The sequence below is a fragment of the Numida meleagris genome, chromosome 2, assembly GCF_002078875.1.
Source record: "Numida meleagris isolate 19003 breed g44 Domestic line chromosome 2, NumMel1.0, whole genome shotgun sequence".
NCBI lineage: Eukaryota > Metazoa > Chordata > Aves > Galliformes > Numididae > Numida > Numida meleagris.
This window is the reverse complement of record NC_034410.1, coordinates 13,992,963-14,007,923: the sequence shown is the minus strand read 5'-3', so window position 1 is coordinate 14,007,923 and position 14,961 is coordinate 13,992,963. Positions and strand designations below refer to the sequence as shown.

Genomic DNA, 14,961 nt, shown 5'->3' with positions numbered 1-14,961 from the left:
TTCTGGATTTTTAAATGAATATTCACGTGGCTTTGACCAAACTGCAGTCTTGCAAATAACTGTAAGGCCGAACTACCTGCAGGTAATTTTTAGTACCCTCAGAGGAATGCAGTTAACTTCAACTCATCTCCAGTCTGATTCGGTGCTTTTTGAAGTAGGTCTTTGTGGGGTGAACAGGAAGACTATGAGGGTTTTATTATAGTTGGCTTCCCTTACTGCATTAGCGTTTATATTTTCCCAGTAGAAATCCCCAAATTGAAAATAGAGAGGTGTCGGCTAGCACCACTTTAGTTAAGGTTGTGTCAACATTTCCTATAAACTTTGTTTTTCTAGGGTTTATAACTAGACCGTAAAAATGTGCTCGGCACTGAAACTTGGCATAGAACTATTCAGCCTGGGAGAGAATTTTCACAATTAAAAAATAAGAAAGTCAGATCAGCTTTTTTTAACTAATATCCATGTAATTAAATGGAAATCAGTTGATTTAGAGATATATTGTTTTTCAGAAAAATTCAAGGCAAGCTTTTATTTAAAAATGAAAACCATCAAGGGACAATTCCATTCATGTTGTCTTGTTGCACTTGGTAATTTTGAAAAGTCAAAATGAGTGAGCAATTGCACGCTAGGAAATGATGACTGTATCTGCAAATACTAGTTTGTACAAAGCTCTTTGCTACATGTAAGGAAATATTTTTAATAGGCGGAGCTAATAGCACAGAATATGAAGTTTGCCCAAAATTTCCTATTATAAAAGCACATTTTCAGACGTTGCCAAACTTTAACCTTTAGAGCTGGTATTTTATATTCCAGATGTATGCCTAGGGCTGGATTTTTTGGAAAAAAACTTAGGCCAAAGTCTTTATCAGATTCTGAGAACAGGGATTGAGAAAATGTGTTGTTTTGTTCATACTACAAAAATAAAAAAGAAAAAAGCTAACAATCTGCTTTTCAGAAAGGTCTGATTTCCTGAGGTTGTGTAGCTATGACTCAAAAAGCAGGAGGGGAGCCAAGAAGATCTCTTCAGTTGTGAGATGCCTGTGCTGTCCTTATAGAACAGTGTCTCATTTAGGCCAAGTCAGAAACTTTTGAAATGAAACCACACTTCTTGCATGCTCAGTAAAGTCATTTTTATTGGATCAGCTAACACCTCCATACATCCAACCTTTCAGGAGCATATGCAGGTTTCTCAGGGCTGCTGGAGCCAAGCAGAGAAGATGCCAGCCATCCTCATGGAGTGAGGGCATGAAGTGCTCTGTCCCCTCATGGTTCCTGCCTGGGACCAAGCTGATGTGTTCATCTTCACCACAGGCTGAACATACTCCATCCAGATACAAAGAAGTTGTATTGCTCCAACAGTGTTTGTTCCGAGTAAAAGTAGGGGATGAGTGCATGCTCTGAAAGCAGTGCTCCCAATAAAGCCCTTGTACAATTATATCAATTTTTATATAGGCAACAGATGTGACTGAAGATGTTCAGCCACCGCTGGAGATGAGCCACGCCACACTGGTGAAGGGGAGAGGTTAATCTTCCAAGAACAGAGGATGAGTGCCCATAGCACAGCCGCCTTTACAGCTCAAGTCTGTCTTTTGGATTGTCTGAGAATCCTTGTTTGAGTGAAACACCAGAATTTGGTGCCCTAAATGTCTTTTTTTTTTTCTTTTTTTTTTCTGAGCAAATAGTGGAACAATAGCAGAGTGAAAGATTTAACAGAAACCTTTGGTGCTGAGCTGTATAAGCTGGAAATACTGCATATCCCAATTAAATACAAGCAGGCTGTTTGAACTGCTCTGTTTCAGTAAGCAAGCAGTGTATCACAGCAACACCTGAGGGTGCTGCTTTGATCACAGCCTGTCAGCAATTCCACCGAGCACTTTGTTTATTAGAGGTTGGCTGAAGAAGATCCCTATATGCTGAAATTTAAGTGCAAACAGTGACAGTCAGCAGTAAAGGGAATCAGGGTAATAGCATCTCACAGAGTAGTACTCCTCTGTGGTATTTTTGTTTTAAAATCTGAGGGTTTTTTCATTCCCAAAAACAAAAGTTTATATATCATCTCAAAAGTGCATTAATCCTTACTGCGTACTGAAGAAGAAAATCAAACATCTGAATTATTAAGAGAGGTGCTTGAATGGCTGAAAAACTACTCATCAAATTTTCATCCATTCATTTTGTACAGTTTTCAGGACACAAACGAAGCATTCCTCATCCTGTCTTCCTACTGGACTCTAAGATGGTTAAACCACATCTAGCTGGCACAGCAGACCGGGTGGGGGAGAGAAGAGAAAGGAAGTGTCACATCCTCTGCTGTGAATAGCTAACACGCTAGCAGCCACGCTGTGATGAATGCTTAAATCCTTCCTCTGCCTGCTTTGGAGCAGGGGCCTGGGATTGGGCCCTTCTGCTGTGTGCCTTAATCAGTGGGTCTCACTGCCCGGGTCTCTCTCAGGCTTCCCTGCTGAAACTGCTCTGCTTTGTACAAACTAATTAAATATTCAGAGGATTGGAGTGAAAAGGGATCTGTGGCTTGGGGTGGGGGTGCTCATCCAGAAGGCCTGCTTCTAGTCTCTGCTGCCATGAATATTTAATTGCTTTGTACAGAGGGGAAGAGTTTCAAAAGGAATCCCTGAAATTTCTGGCTCGGCAGCTTTGGTATTTAACAGAGGAGAGCGAGCCTTGGGTTGGAGCCCCTTTTCGGTATTAGGCAGCAGATGGTATTCAGAAGTAAAACCCCAAGAAATGCTTTGAACCACTTTGCTCTCCTTGACATAATTTCAGAGCCCATGTGTGAGATGTGGCATTCACTGGTAGGTACCATTTGTAGTTACTCAGCTGAGTGGAAGGAGGCCTGTCTGCCCACCCAAATTAGCTCTGCAGCACATCTCCTATAGACCTGTGCAGCCAGTGCCAGGCTTTCCTTGCTGGTACCGCAGCACTGCAACTCCCTCCAGGCACCACATGAGGAGAGCAAGGTACTCACCCAGCTGTGCAATGCATAAGGGACAGAGGGGAGATAAAATTTCAGCACTGCAATGTCTCTACAGCTAAGTGCCTCTGAGACTTTTTGCTTTGGGGCTGTCATTTAGTAATGTAGTTTTGCACCTACCTGACAAGACTTTAGCTGTTGCCTTCGGCAGCAGCGAGGTTGTTTGCTTGCTTCTGGTAATGCACAGCCTGCAAAGCGCACAGGGTCTGAGTGGGTCCCCTCAGGTCAGCATGGGAACACAGTGCTGGTCAGCTTGCATTGCAATATTCTTGGTACTGTATTTCTCTTTAAGAGCACTAAGGATTCTTTGTCACTGCGATATGTGTATAAAATGGAGAAAAAAAAATCTGCTTGTAGGTGTTTGGCCTGTTGTGCTGGGATTGCAACAACCTTCCCTATATATTTTTATAACTGCATAGGAAAGGTAACCATGTATCATAGAATCATAGAATGGTTTGAGTCAGAAGGAACCCCTAAGATCATCTAGTTCGAACCCCCCTGCTACAGGCAGGAACACCTCCCTCTACACCAGGTTGCTTGAAGCCCCATCCAGCCTGGCCTTGAATGCCTCCACGGAGCGGGCATCCACAACCTTGCTGGGCAACCTGTTCCAGTGCCTCACCACCCTCACAGTAAAGAATTTCTTCCTGATACCTAGTCTAAATCTATCCTCTTCCAGTTTAAAGTCATTTCACTTCATCCTGTCGCTACATGCTCTTCTAAAAAGTCCCTCCCCAGCTTTCCTGTAGGCCTCCTTCAGGTATTAAAATGCCGCTATAAAGTCTCTTATGAGCCTTCTCTTCTCCAGGCTGAAGAGCTCTCAGCCTGTCCCTGTAGGGGAGGTGCACCAGCCCTCTGATCATCTTCACGGTCCTCCTCTGGACCCACTCTAACAGCTCCATGTCCTTCTTGCATTGGGGGCACCAGAACTGGATGCAGTACGCCAGGTGGGGTCCTCATGAGAGCAGAGTAGAGAGGCAGAATCCCCTCCCTCAACCTGCTGGTCATGCTTCTCTTGATGCAGCCCAGGATACAGTCGGCCTTCTGGGCTGCAAGCACACATTGCCAACTCATGTTGAATCTCATCAACTGACACCCTCAAATCCTTCTCCTCAGGGCTGCTCTCAAGCCATTCTCCGCCCAACCTGTATCCGCGCTTGGGATTGCCCTGACCCAGGTGCAGGACCTTGCACTTGGCCTTGTTGAACTTCATAAGGCTGGCATGGGCCCACCCCTCAGGGCTGTCCAGGTCCCTCTGGATGGCATCCCTTCCCTCTAGCATGTCAACAGCACCACTCAGCCTGGTGTTGTCTGCAAACTTGCTAAGGGTGCACTTGATCCCACTGTCCATGTCACCTACAAAGATGTTAAATAACACCGCTCCTAGCACCAATTCCTGAGGAATGCCACTTGTCAGTAGTTATAGACTGAGACAATTCTACCTGTACCTTAATCTGTATGTGATATACGTATCTATATCAATTAAACTTTAGTGTTTACAGCCTATAAATGATTGTTTCTGGACATAATAAAGCTCTCCTCCCCAGCTCCCTGCCAAGCTTCACTTATCTTATCACTTCAGCAATTAAACAAGAAGTTCATTACAGATAGCCTGGACTCAGAAAAATGCTTACAGGCGTGCTTAACTTTCTGTGAGCGAAGCCCCACCCCTACTCAGTAACACGATTTCAGCAAAGCACAGCGGCAGAACCAGGCCTCACATCCCGATGCTGATGCTCCCCTGCCGCCCACCAGCACTGCCTGAAGGTGACTGCTTCGGGACTGGACCTCGCTAAGACCCCGTGCCGCGGTCCCGCCGGGCAGCGCAACCCCGGCAGCGGAGCGGCCCTGCCCCCCGCGCAGATGGCCCGCCTGGCCGTCCCGCCCCGCCGCCACATGGGAGATGCCGGTCGGGAAATCTGCCGCCGTCGGCAGAAGACAAAACCGCTGGCAAGCCGGGGGCCGGCGATGAAAGGGAGCGGGAGCGGCCCCACAGAGGCCCCTCCGGAACAATGGCGGTCCCTCCGGAGCCCGCGGCCGAGCGCTGACAAAGGCGCTGGCTGCCCCCGGGCCGCAGCTGCTGCCTCGTGGCACAACGAGGGAGCGCGCGTTACTTTCGTCCAAATCCTTTTCGGCAGCGTGACTGCCGGGAGCGGGCAGCGCCCTCACGCTCCGCACCGCCCCGTGCGGGCAGCCGGGACGGCTGCGGTCGGCGCGAGGTGCGCTCTCTCCAGCGCTTCGCCCTGTGGGGACGCAGCGGGGAGAGGGGCGGCGGAGGGACGCGGGGACGGAGCGCGCCGCCTCTGCGGTGCTCTGCCGGGAAGCGCTGAACTTCTCATGTGCTGAAGAGGCAGATGAGCAGCACAAGTCATTAGTCACCCAGGTATTTACAGTGTTTTTCCTATTTCCTTTCTCCCATGGCCTCTGTGGTCAGCAGTATAAAATTCCTAGGCACTCCCACCTAAACACAAGTTTCCTGTTTATGCTCTCAGTGGCTTTTATGTTTAGCTGTTAAAACCCGTTGTCTAAAGTACCATAAAACAATACGAACGGAGTCTGCAGGTGAGCAAGTGGGAAAAAAAAAAGGAAAGAGCAGAGAAAATGAAAGGCACGGTGGCCCAGCAGCTCGGATCTCACTGTGCGGGGGACGTGGGTGGGGGTACACAAGGCCCACGTGTGCTGAAAAGGCCCACTAAGTGACTGCTCAAGTTCACTGATGTTGGCAGGATTGATATGTCAAACAATTACAGGTTTTTTTTTCACGTTTTCATTGCATGTGTAAGTTGCCGGTTGAATGTCGGTAAAATCTGCTTCATCCTGAAACCTAGGAGAAAAGCTGGCAGTGAGAACAATGCTGAGGCGTTCCGGACCTAGAGCAAGCAAGAAGTCCTGGTGAATCATTGGAGATGTCCTAGCAGCCAATGTACATTCCCGTTCTGCCGTAGATCTTTCCACAGCTTGGTCAGAAAAGGCTGTTTTCAAGTCATGCTGTCATCACAACAACCATAGGGACATGGAATCATAGAATCACCAAAGTTGGAAAAGACCTCTGATCCAGCCACCCACCCACCACCAATATTTCCCTGCCAAACCATGTCCCTTAATGCAACATCTAAACATGAAACCAGTTGAAGATGTGCTGCCGTGAGCACACGTTGATAGCACTGAATCCATCAAACTTTTGGCACTCGCACATTCAGGCAACTCTTCTTGGAGCTTTCAGGTGCATTTTATCAGAATACATATGTAACAAGATGATATTACACACTGATTGACTCATTTTTACTTTCCCTCCGATACGCCAACTGTTAAATATAACATTCTCATTAGCTTGTATTACCACAGAATTAAAAAATAATCATAGCAGATCGAACTAGACCTCAACCTACCAGAAAATTCATACTTCAGACTAACGTGGTTTCTGTGACAAGCTTTTATTCACAGCAGTGTGATGTAAGGGCAAAGTGTCAATATTGTCTTTTAATTTTTGATTGATTTGGCTGGCAAGACACTTACAGCTATTTAAACACTGTTTTGTGTATTTAATTATATCATACATGATGTCATTTTTTACTACAGACACCTTTGACATTTAATTTATTTCAGCCAATAATTACTAAACAATAATTAAGCTTTTACTACTATAACTGCTTGTCACGATCCGTGTATCCTGCCGAGCAGGTGACAGCAGGAGCAGCAGAGTTTACGTTTCATATATTTATTTGCTTTCAGATATTGAGATTTATTTGCTTTCAGCTTATACATTGGTAATTTTACAGAGTTTCTGTATACGAAGAAAGGACTGGGACCAAAACATCATGTTAAAAATCAGAACATATGTAGGGAGACTATTTTATGTGTATACATATATGAAATGCTTTACACATATCTACGTATATGTATCAAATATAAATCTATTTATATACGAAATGTGTTACACATATCTTATCTACGTATATGTATCAAATATAAATCTATTTATGCAGTGAGATTAATGGGTTTCTAAAATGTCTAGAAGAGCTTCATATACAGTAACTGGTATCTTTTAGACATCTCTGTTTTTGTACTGGTAACTCTCACATGAGTGGTATCTCACTTCACATTTTCTTTCTAAACACAGTTATAGAGCACAGATGATCTTTTTCCCAAACATTATTAGGCTTTCTGTGTATGGCGCACAGTGGAGCAGTGGCTGTTGTTCCTTACTTCACGTTGAAGGTTTGATTTTTCACTATTTTGAGCCTAAAATGGAGCCCCTCAGCAGCTGCCCCGTGGAAATGACATGCTGCCTGGAGTGTGGCATGGACTAAATTCTTGTTTGTGGCTGGAGTGCACCCGGTGGACTCCTGGAGCACATTTTCAAGTGTATGTTTTGTCTGAAAGACATTGGGTTCATCTTTTCCATATCTGCTCCTCAATTCAAAACAGAGCGCAGTAAGTGGGAACAACTGGGAGTTTTGCTTTGAAGGTGGGTTCCTGATCCAAACTAAGTAACGCTGATGCACCAAAGCATTCGGGCTTGGACCTAAGCATCACAGTGCTTTCGGATCCTCCATTTAAGGATCACAACGACATGTTTCCGAACCGCAGCTTGTGATAATTTCTTCATAGCCCTGATGAAATGAGTTCTTTCCCTGTATTCCCACAGTCCTCCTGGTCCCCAGCTGGCATCCCTCTCCCCCACTGCAGAGAGAAAATAGTCTATTTGAAAGCACTTCTCTGACCTGGCTGTCAATGGAAAACAAACATAGACTCTGCAGACCAAGCTAATTTGTAGATGTAATGAAACATTACAAAAAGCGAGAGAGGAAAAGAGAAAAGAGACAGGAAATCTTTTAAAAAGTCAACAAAAAGGAAATGCTTGAATATAGTCTTGATTCAGCAAATCCCTTTGGTTTCACGCTCAACATCGTGGCGAAGGCAGCGGCACCTGGGCCCCGTGTAGGCAGAAGGTGTCTGGGAAGTGACTCACTGGCACAGGAATAGTGAGAGGAAGTCTCAGAACATGGGTGTGGGGGTTTCTGCATGGAGAAGAAAGTTTCTCAGTTCACACAAGGTTACAAACCTCCACATCTGTGGAAGGGCCAGCTCTGGGTATTTTCAAGCTAGTATTTTCAAGAGGCAGTGCTAGAAACATCTGACTGTCAGTACCATTCTAACAGCAGCTGAGAAAGTAGGAAGGGAAAAGGCTCCTTTAAGACAAGCAATCAGAAACCTATCTTGAATTTTACAAGCAATAAAACTTTTGCCAAGCCCGCAGCAGACCTGACCACAGGATGGATCTTCTGCAGTGAGACATGGAGCCAGGTAGACACCAACAGGGTGCCCAGGCCAAGGGTGACTCGAGCCCGCAGTCACAAACGTTTTAGCAGAAGTGGGCCAATTTCTTCTTCCAGGTAGGAGTCAGACAAAACTCTGTGGCTTTGTCTGTTTTTCTGAAAATCCTGCAACAAAGCCTAGCTCAGCAGTTTGGGAGAAGCTTGGCTCCGTCCCTGTGAATTTAATAGAGAACAAATCCGTGCAAACCCAAACTTCTCAGAACAGCCTTAAGAATCCCTGAAGCTAGAACTGCTGAAATTAATTTAGTGTCCCAGCTTACTTCCCCAGTATAAGCGCACAGTGGTTTCTGCTGGTCGGCTCCCATGAAGTCAGTATGAGTTTTGTAGCACGTTCCATTGCTACTTTCCATTATGCATGGGTGTTTCTCCACTGGCAGATAAGCTGCATCCCCAGCCCGAGCCAGCTGAGCCAGCTCCATGCAGCTCTGCTGGGCCAGGGCTCTCAGCTCAGCCCTGACCCATGGCTCTGGGTGACCATGGGCTGGCTGCTCCGCTCCGCTGTGAAGTTGGGAGGAGTTTCAGAGGGCTGGGAAGGGGAAAGGGAGGACAACAGAAAGCAGTAACCGAGCTGTGTGCAAAGGGTATTTCTAAGCCTTTGAAAAGCAGTTAGATATGAGATGTGTGCATGAGCATTCACTCTTCACTCAATTCACTATTGGTTGCGTTTATTTTTAAACTGAAAGAAAAGGGTGAAATGCAGAAAACATCTGTTGCCCAAATACAAGTTGATCCTACACAGCTCTAATATACACAGTCCTGGCTCGATAAAGGACACCACGTGCACTGCGTGTATACATTTGTACGTACACAGCCACATGTTGTATGGCAAGTTATCTGTGGGATGGAGTCTTGGAGCTGTTGTCAGGTCAAGGAGGGATGCAACTACAGAAATTTTTGGAGCAATTGTGAAAAGAGATTTTATTGATAAGTAATCCAAAGGAAAGGGTGTTAACAAGTACTTGAAGTATACACAGTAAAGGATAAAAAAGTAGTAAGCATGGAAAAAAGAGAAGCTCAAACTGCCGAGGACATATAAAATAGGACTCTTTAATCAAACCTTTCTATTTCCAAGCAATGAATTTATGTTCCTGGAGCTCTGCACCTCCCAGCCTCCTGTCCCCTCCCTTTCTGTGAGTTTGTGTGGTGAGGGAACTGTCTCCATCCATACAGCACAGATGTATCTTTTGTGAGTGGCACAAACGGCCTTCCTACTGTCCCCTAACAACAGCACTATAATACATTCTTCCCTCTGGACTTCTATATCCCACAAGATTTTTCAAAGATGCATAACTGCTCTAAAAATATCAACCCACTGCTAGCTAATTTTCAGATGAGACAGACACCCAAAACAGCCCGGGCTAAGACATCCTGGCTTTTGCTGTATTTTACTGAGCATTCAGAAGCGTTGTGTTGTTCCCCACTGAATTCAGAGCTGAACTGCCAGGTCTGCATTGAGGTTCATTTTAAGGCCAGATCTGGCACTTTCTTTATCTCAGTGATGTACAGCTGCTGACACCAGTGCCTTCTCAAACCAAACTGTGTGCTAAAAGAGAAATACACCAGTGAGTGCAGCTCTCCTTCCAGCTCTGTGCAGGTTCACCCCGCAGGGCTGGCACAAGGAGGATTGGGATGTGCCCTGCAGCCAGTCACACGCAGGTAGGGATGAGCCTCACAAGGGCTCTCTCTCGTCGTAGCTTTGCTCCACAAAGCTGCAAGAAGCTTCAATAGAAATTCTATAATATTGCCTATGAGGAACCAGCTTACAGTTCTGGTCAAAAACACCCAGGTCTCCAGACACTGAAGGCAGTCTGGGGCTCTGTAGCCATGTCACCAGCAGCTCCTGGGGGCATGTTCTGCAAAGCACTGTTGAGCTACGGCAGTCTTCTGCCTCCTGTGTGGGGACAAAGAGACACAGGACCCTAAGAACAAGGGTGAGCCAAAGGTGTCCCCAGATCACAGCAGTAAAGGCCACTCTGACAAAACCACTACACACTGAATGAGCACAAGAGAGAAAGCTGCAACGCTTTGGTAACCTCATGTGTGTGACTGATGGCAGGGTTTTTTTTTAACTGAAAGACTTAAGCGCCTTCAAGCTGAAAACTTCACTAAGGGTCAAGGAACAGAGAATCCTCTCCTCCCAAACAAGGCTCTCCTTAATACATGGCTCCCAAAGTACCAAGAGCAGGAGGCGGCACAAGTAACAATCAGCTCGAGGTGTGTGGGATGAGAGAAGGAGCCTCAGACACAGACACTGCCGGAGATCTGGCAGGGCATCCTGTCAAGCAGAGTGAAAATTTCAGACATCAGCAGTTTGGTCTCAACCTACTGTTTTCTATGTGGGTTTTACTAACTCAAGCTTGTACAACAGATGCCACAGAATGTCCCCAGACATGTCTAAATAGGCAACTGACAAGCAGCTCCTGCCTTCCTACACATTTTATGGGTTTAATCCATAATGCGAGAGTTTAATCTCAGTCATATAAATGTTTGAACTAAATGCTTGGTTTGGACCTGGCTCCCCATTCTGTCTTATTTCTGCTTGGGTTTGTTGGGAATACAAACCTTCAGACCGTGGATGTGTCATCTATTTTGTTTCTGCTGACTTTGGCATGTGAACCTATCCTGCTTGTAAAGATGACAAGGCTGGCCCCCACTGCGGCCAGCTGGATGTGTCTCATAAGGGACTACCTCCTGTTGAAGTAAATTGTTTTCTTCTTCAACAGAAGCCAGGAGACTTCTGCAATAAATGGCCCAAGATACTGAAATGCTCGAAATCTTAAAAAAAATAGGTTGTCAGAGCATTACATGTTAAGTGTGGTGAGGGGTGGCCCACAGAACTGGTCCTCCAAAATTTCATTTCTGGAAAGGGAGCTAACATAGCTACTGTAGTGGGGATCAGTACCAGAGCTCGCTATGCCTTAATCTCCCTGAGCTGAAAGCAGTATAGTCACCCACCAAATCAACAGTATTCAATATTCTCACATTTTCTCCTCTTAAAACTTTTTATGCTGGATATGAAATGCAAATGGCCCCAAGAATAATGGTGTAGGTAAGGGGCAGATGGTTGAACCCATGTGCACATTGCTCTCCTCCTCAATCTGTTTCACAGTGGCTACATTACCAGTTAAAGGAGCTCAAGGAAAGCCTGAGAGTGCAAAGGATCCAGATGAAATTTTACTTATCACATATTTGAGTAATTATTTCTACAGTGACATGATTCACTTTTCATTCTTTGTAAATTCCTCCGCAGTGTACTCCTAGGAGTCCACTATCTGTTCCAAAAGCTTTTGCATCCTCTCTTTAATGAGGATCAGATGCATCCTTTTAATTTGGACCAGCTTATTCAAGTTTGGACTGCTGTAACACAACTCATAGAAATATATTCTACGCTCATTTGGGAAGAAAATGACACAGTAATCAAAGGCAACAAAGAGAACCGGGCCCATTGGAACAGAGCCATACTGATGCTATTCAACCTAAAAGCAGCCAAACAGAACACTAAATGTTTTATGTAAAGGGAGAAGGTACTTGCCAGTGTCGCATACGTTTCAACATGTGCCCATACCCTGAATTAGTCCCACCACTTTCTAATCTAAGCAGAATCCCAGCTTCCCTTTCTCTTCTCTTTTTCTCTCCCCAGAGTGGAGGAGGTCAGTCCTATGGACTGTGGTCCAGAAAGCCCAGATGTGTCTGAAAACAAGCCTTTCTTGCCATTTTGCCTCTAAATTTCCCTTCTGCACTGAAGACCCACTGTGAATACAGACATATGTTTTTAAAGAGACACAGTTTTGTCTTGCTGATCGCAGTGTAATTAGAAAGCTATTTGGCACATGCAGGAACTTCTGTACTAATTTGGCACTATCCCATCCTGCTACTGGCAGTGTTGGTTTTGCTCCCCGTTGGCGAGTCTCCTAGATGTCTTACAGCTCCTGGAAACATCAGCCATGCCTATTCAGGGAATAAGTCTGGCAGGATGCTAACACCTCGTGCAATACATGCAGCAGCAATGTGGCTGTGTGATGTTGGCTCATTATCAGACTCCACCATGATATCGTCTGATGGGGTATAGCGTTATAGAGACAGGTGCATGGTTTGCATTATGAAACCCAGCACGACATTTCCCATTGACTCAGCTTTAATACAGTGCTTTATCCGAGTTACACTTTAAAATGGGGCTCTATTTCAATTCCTCATTATGTTTTTTCTAAGGAACTTAATGGAGAAAGCAAGCATTTTCCCCTTGGTCCTCACTTGCTTTAATAGGAAAAGACTCATCCAGATCATGAGTTCTGATGTTTCAGATTTCAAGGGTCTCAGTCGTCCTTGCTGATGACCCATGGGTACATGAGTCACTTTAACATGACACAGTCTCCAACAGTCCCCTATCACTTAAGCTGGTAATGAGCAATGCTGCTTCTGATGTGGCAAATCAAGAAGAGCTCGTAACCTTTACAGAAGAGTGTTCTTATTGCAGTAACTTGACCAATGACCGTTTTGTTCCTTCTCTTTGGTTAATTCAGCTGCCCCACTAATTCAGTCAATGCTGTCTGTGTGAGCACAAATGAAATAACCCAGCATCCTGAAGCCTTTGCTTGCTCTTCTGCAAGACTGAGCCCTCCTTCTTGGGGCAATGGTTCTTCATTCTCAGCAATCATTTGGAATCCAGCATTCTTTCCTGTCTGATGGGCTGTTTGAGCTTCTTCCAGAGCCTACTTCAGAGAATTTTGGAATGGGAACACACAAAGCTACTTTCTCTTTCCTAGCTCTTCCCTCCTTTTCCTCAGTCTCACCGTGCTGTGACCAGGTTTTGGTGCCTCCTCATGCCTGTTGAAGCACTCCTCTCATCTCCCATCTCTAGAAGCTTTTTCCAGTATTGTCAACACTAATCACTCACTTATCATGATCTATCAAAAAAAACTTCTGCCTATTTCATTTTCATTTTCTTTTTGCTTTTTTTTTTTTTTTTTGAGAATCTAGAGTCAGATTTTCAACCTTCTATCAACAGGTATGAAAACAAACTATTTTCTTCCTTCTTTTAAAGAAAACTTCGATTTTCACACAGTATTACCACCACTGAAAAAAGCCACAGCCAATACTGGGATGATGTCCCTAATAAATGGGTATAGCTGCTTGTGCCCTCTGACTTGGACTAAACTCGGTCCCTGGGCCAGGCCAGGCCTGTGCTGCTTTGAAGGGAAAACATTTCTGCTCTCAGCATCATTTTGCAGTCACTGGAACGTTCATAAATGAAGGCTACAGGTTTGTTCTATCCTACTTATCCACAATTCTCTTTATCTGCTTTAAGTGCGTTGCCTTTTAAATGCAAGCATACCATTTTCCTTGTTTTCTGGGACAGGCACTACGGGAGTGTCTGACTTGCAAAGATGTTGATCCCCTGTTCTCATGAAAATGTGAGCGGAATTAGGTCCTTCCTGCAGATTTGACTGCCTTCTCCAGAACCTAAGCTTTCATTTAAAAAGCTAATGAAGTGTTTAGCCCTTCTGGTTGCAAAGATAACCATGCGTCAGTTTGCGTTTTGTGGAGGTTATCTTGTTGTGTCAAAGCCAGAGAGTCTGTAACAAAACCACAGAGTTATGAGCTTCCTCTATTCATCTTAAAAGCTGTAAAACGATGCGTCAGGGATGCTGGTGCACCACAGACCTGGAGACAAAGAAGGGCTTTGCTGAGGAGAGGCTGACTGAGATGTCGGTCTGCGTGGTTCTATGGCCTTGTGGCTCCTCTCCTCGTTCCCCACTGGGACCGCTTCCCTCTGCTTTGTCCCTCAGCCCTTCCCTGCAGGTCTCCTTCATGAGTCCTGGCTGACACCACTTCACTTTCCCACATGAGTTTATGAATCCAGACCAAAATATGATGGTATTTAATAAACATGAGAGGCAATGACCCTGGTGGGAAAATGACAGAGAGGGGAGACTTTGGCAGAAGCAATTGGAAATATTCTGGGAAGGAGAAGCAGGGCCAATGCTAATGAAGAGTCTGAGTGCGCAGGCACCCCTCATGCCAACCCAGATCTTCCCAGGCTCCCAGCTCCGGGTGCACTGCCGGAGGGACTCGCGGGCTCCTGGATGCAAGTGACCAACTGCATCATCCTCATCCCATCTACTCACTAGGGAAAGGTGAATAATTCAGATGTTCTTTTGTCAAGTTCACATTTTACAAGCAGTATCTGAACTCACAGTGGATGAGGAGTCATCCCTGTGTGCACGTGTGGCTACACGTGCTGTCACCTCCATGCACCAGTGTAACGCATTCCCATCCTCTTCTTAACACGTCCCCCACTTCACTGTCCCAGGTGCATATTGTGCTACTGCTGCTCAGTATCTTCACTGAGTTGCTCACAATAATGCTCAGCTCTTTCCCCCATAGATTACAGTTAATTCAGAAGCCATCAGTGTGTCAGAGTAGTTTAAATTATTTCTTTCAAACGCATTACCTTTTATTTCAAGTTCATCTGCCATCCTGTTAGGACAACCACTGGTTGTATTAGAGTTGTCTCGTGTTTCAAGCAATCCTTTGGAGCTTTTCCTTTTCTGAGCAAGCTTTTATCAGCAACACAGTCTGACATTTCATTGTTCATCTAATTCTTAGCAGTGCTTAAGCAAATTCACTGAAACGACCATC

General features: G+C 45.2%; 1 long non-coding RNA gene across 2 annotated transcripts in view; it reads left to right on the top strand.

Moving 5' to 3' along the window:
* LOC110393397 overlaps positions 1–3,504 on the top strand; it is a 28,798-nt gene extending 25,294 nt beyond the window's left edge. Inside the window, exon 4 of one of the 2 annotated variants that reach the window (XR_002434994.1) lies at positions 1,450–3,504. This is a non-coding gene — a long non-coding RNA (uncharacterized LOC110393397). The remainder of the gene's footprint in view (positions 1–1,449) is intronic. The other variant, XR_002434993.1, reaches the window with a different exon arrangement.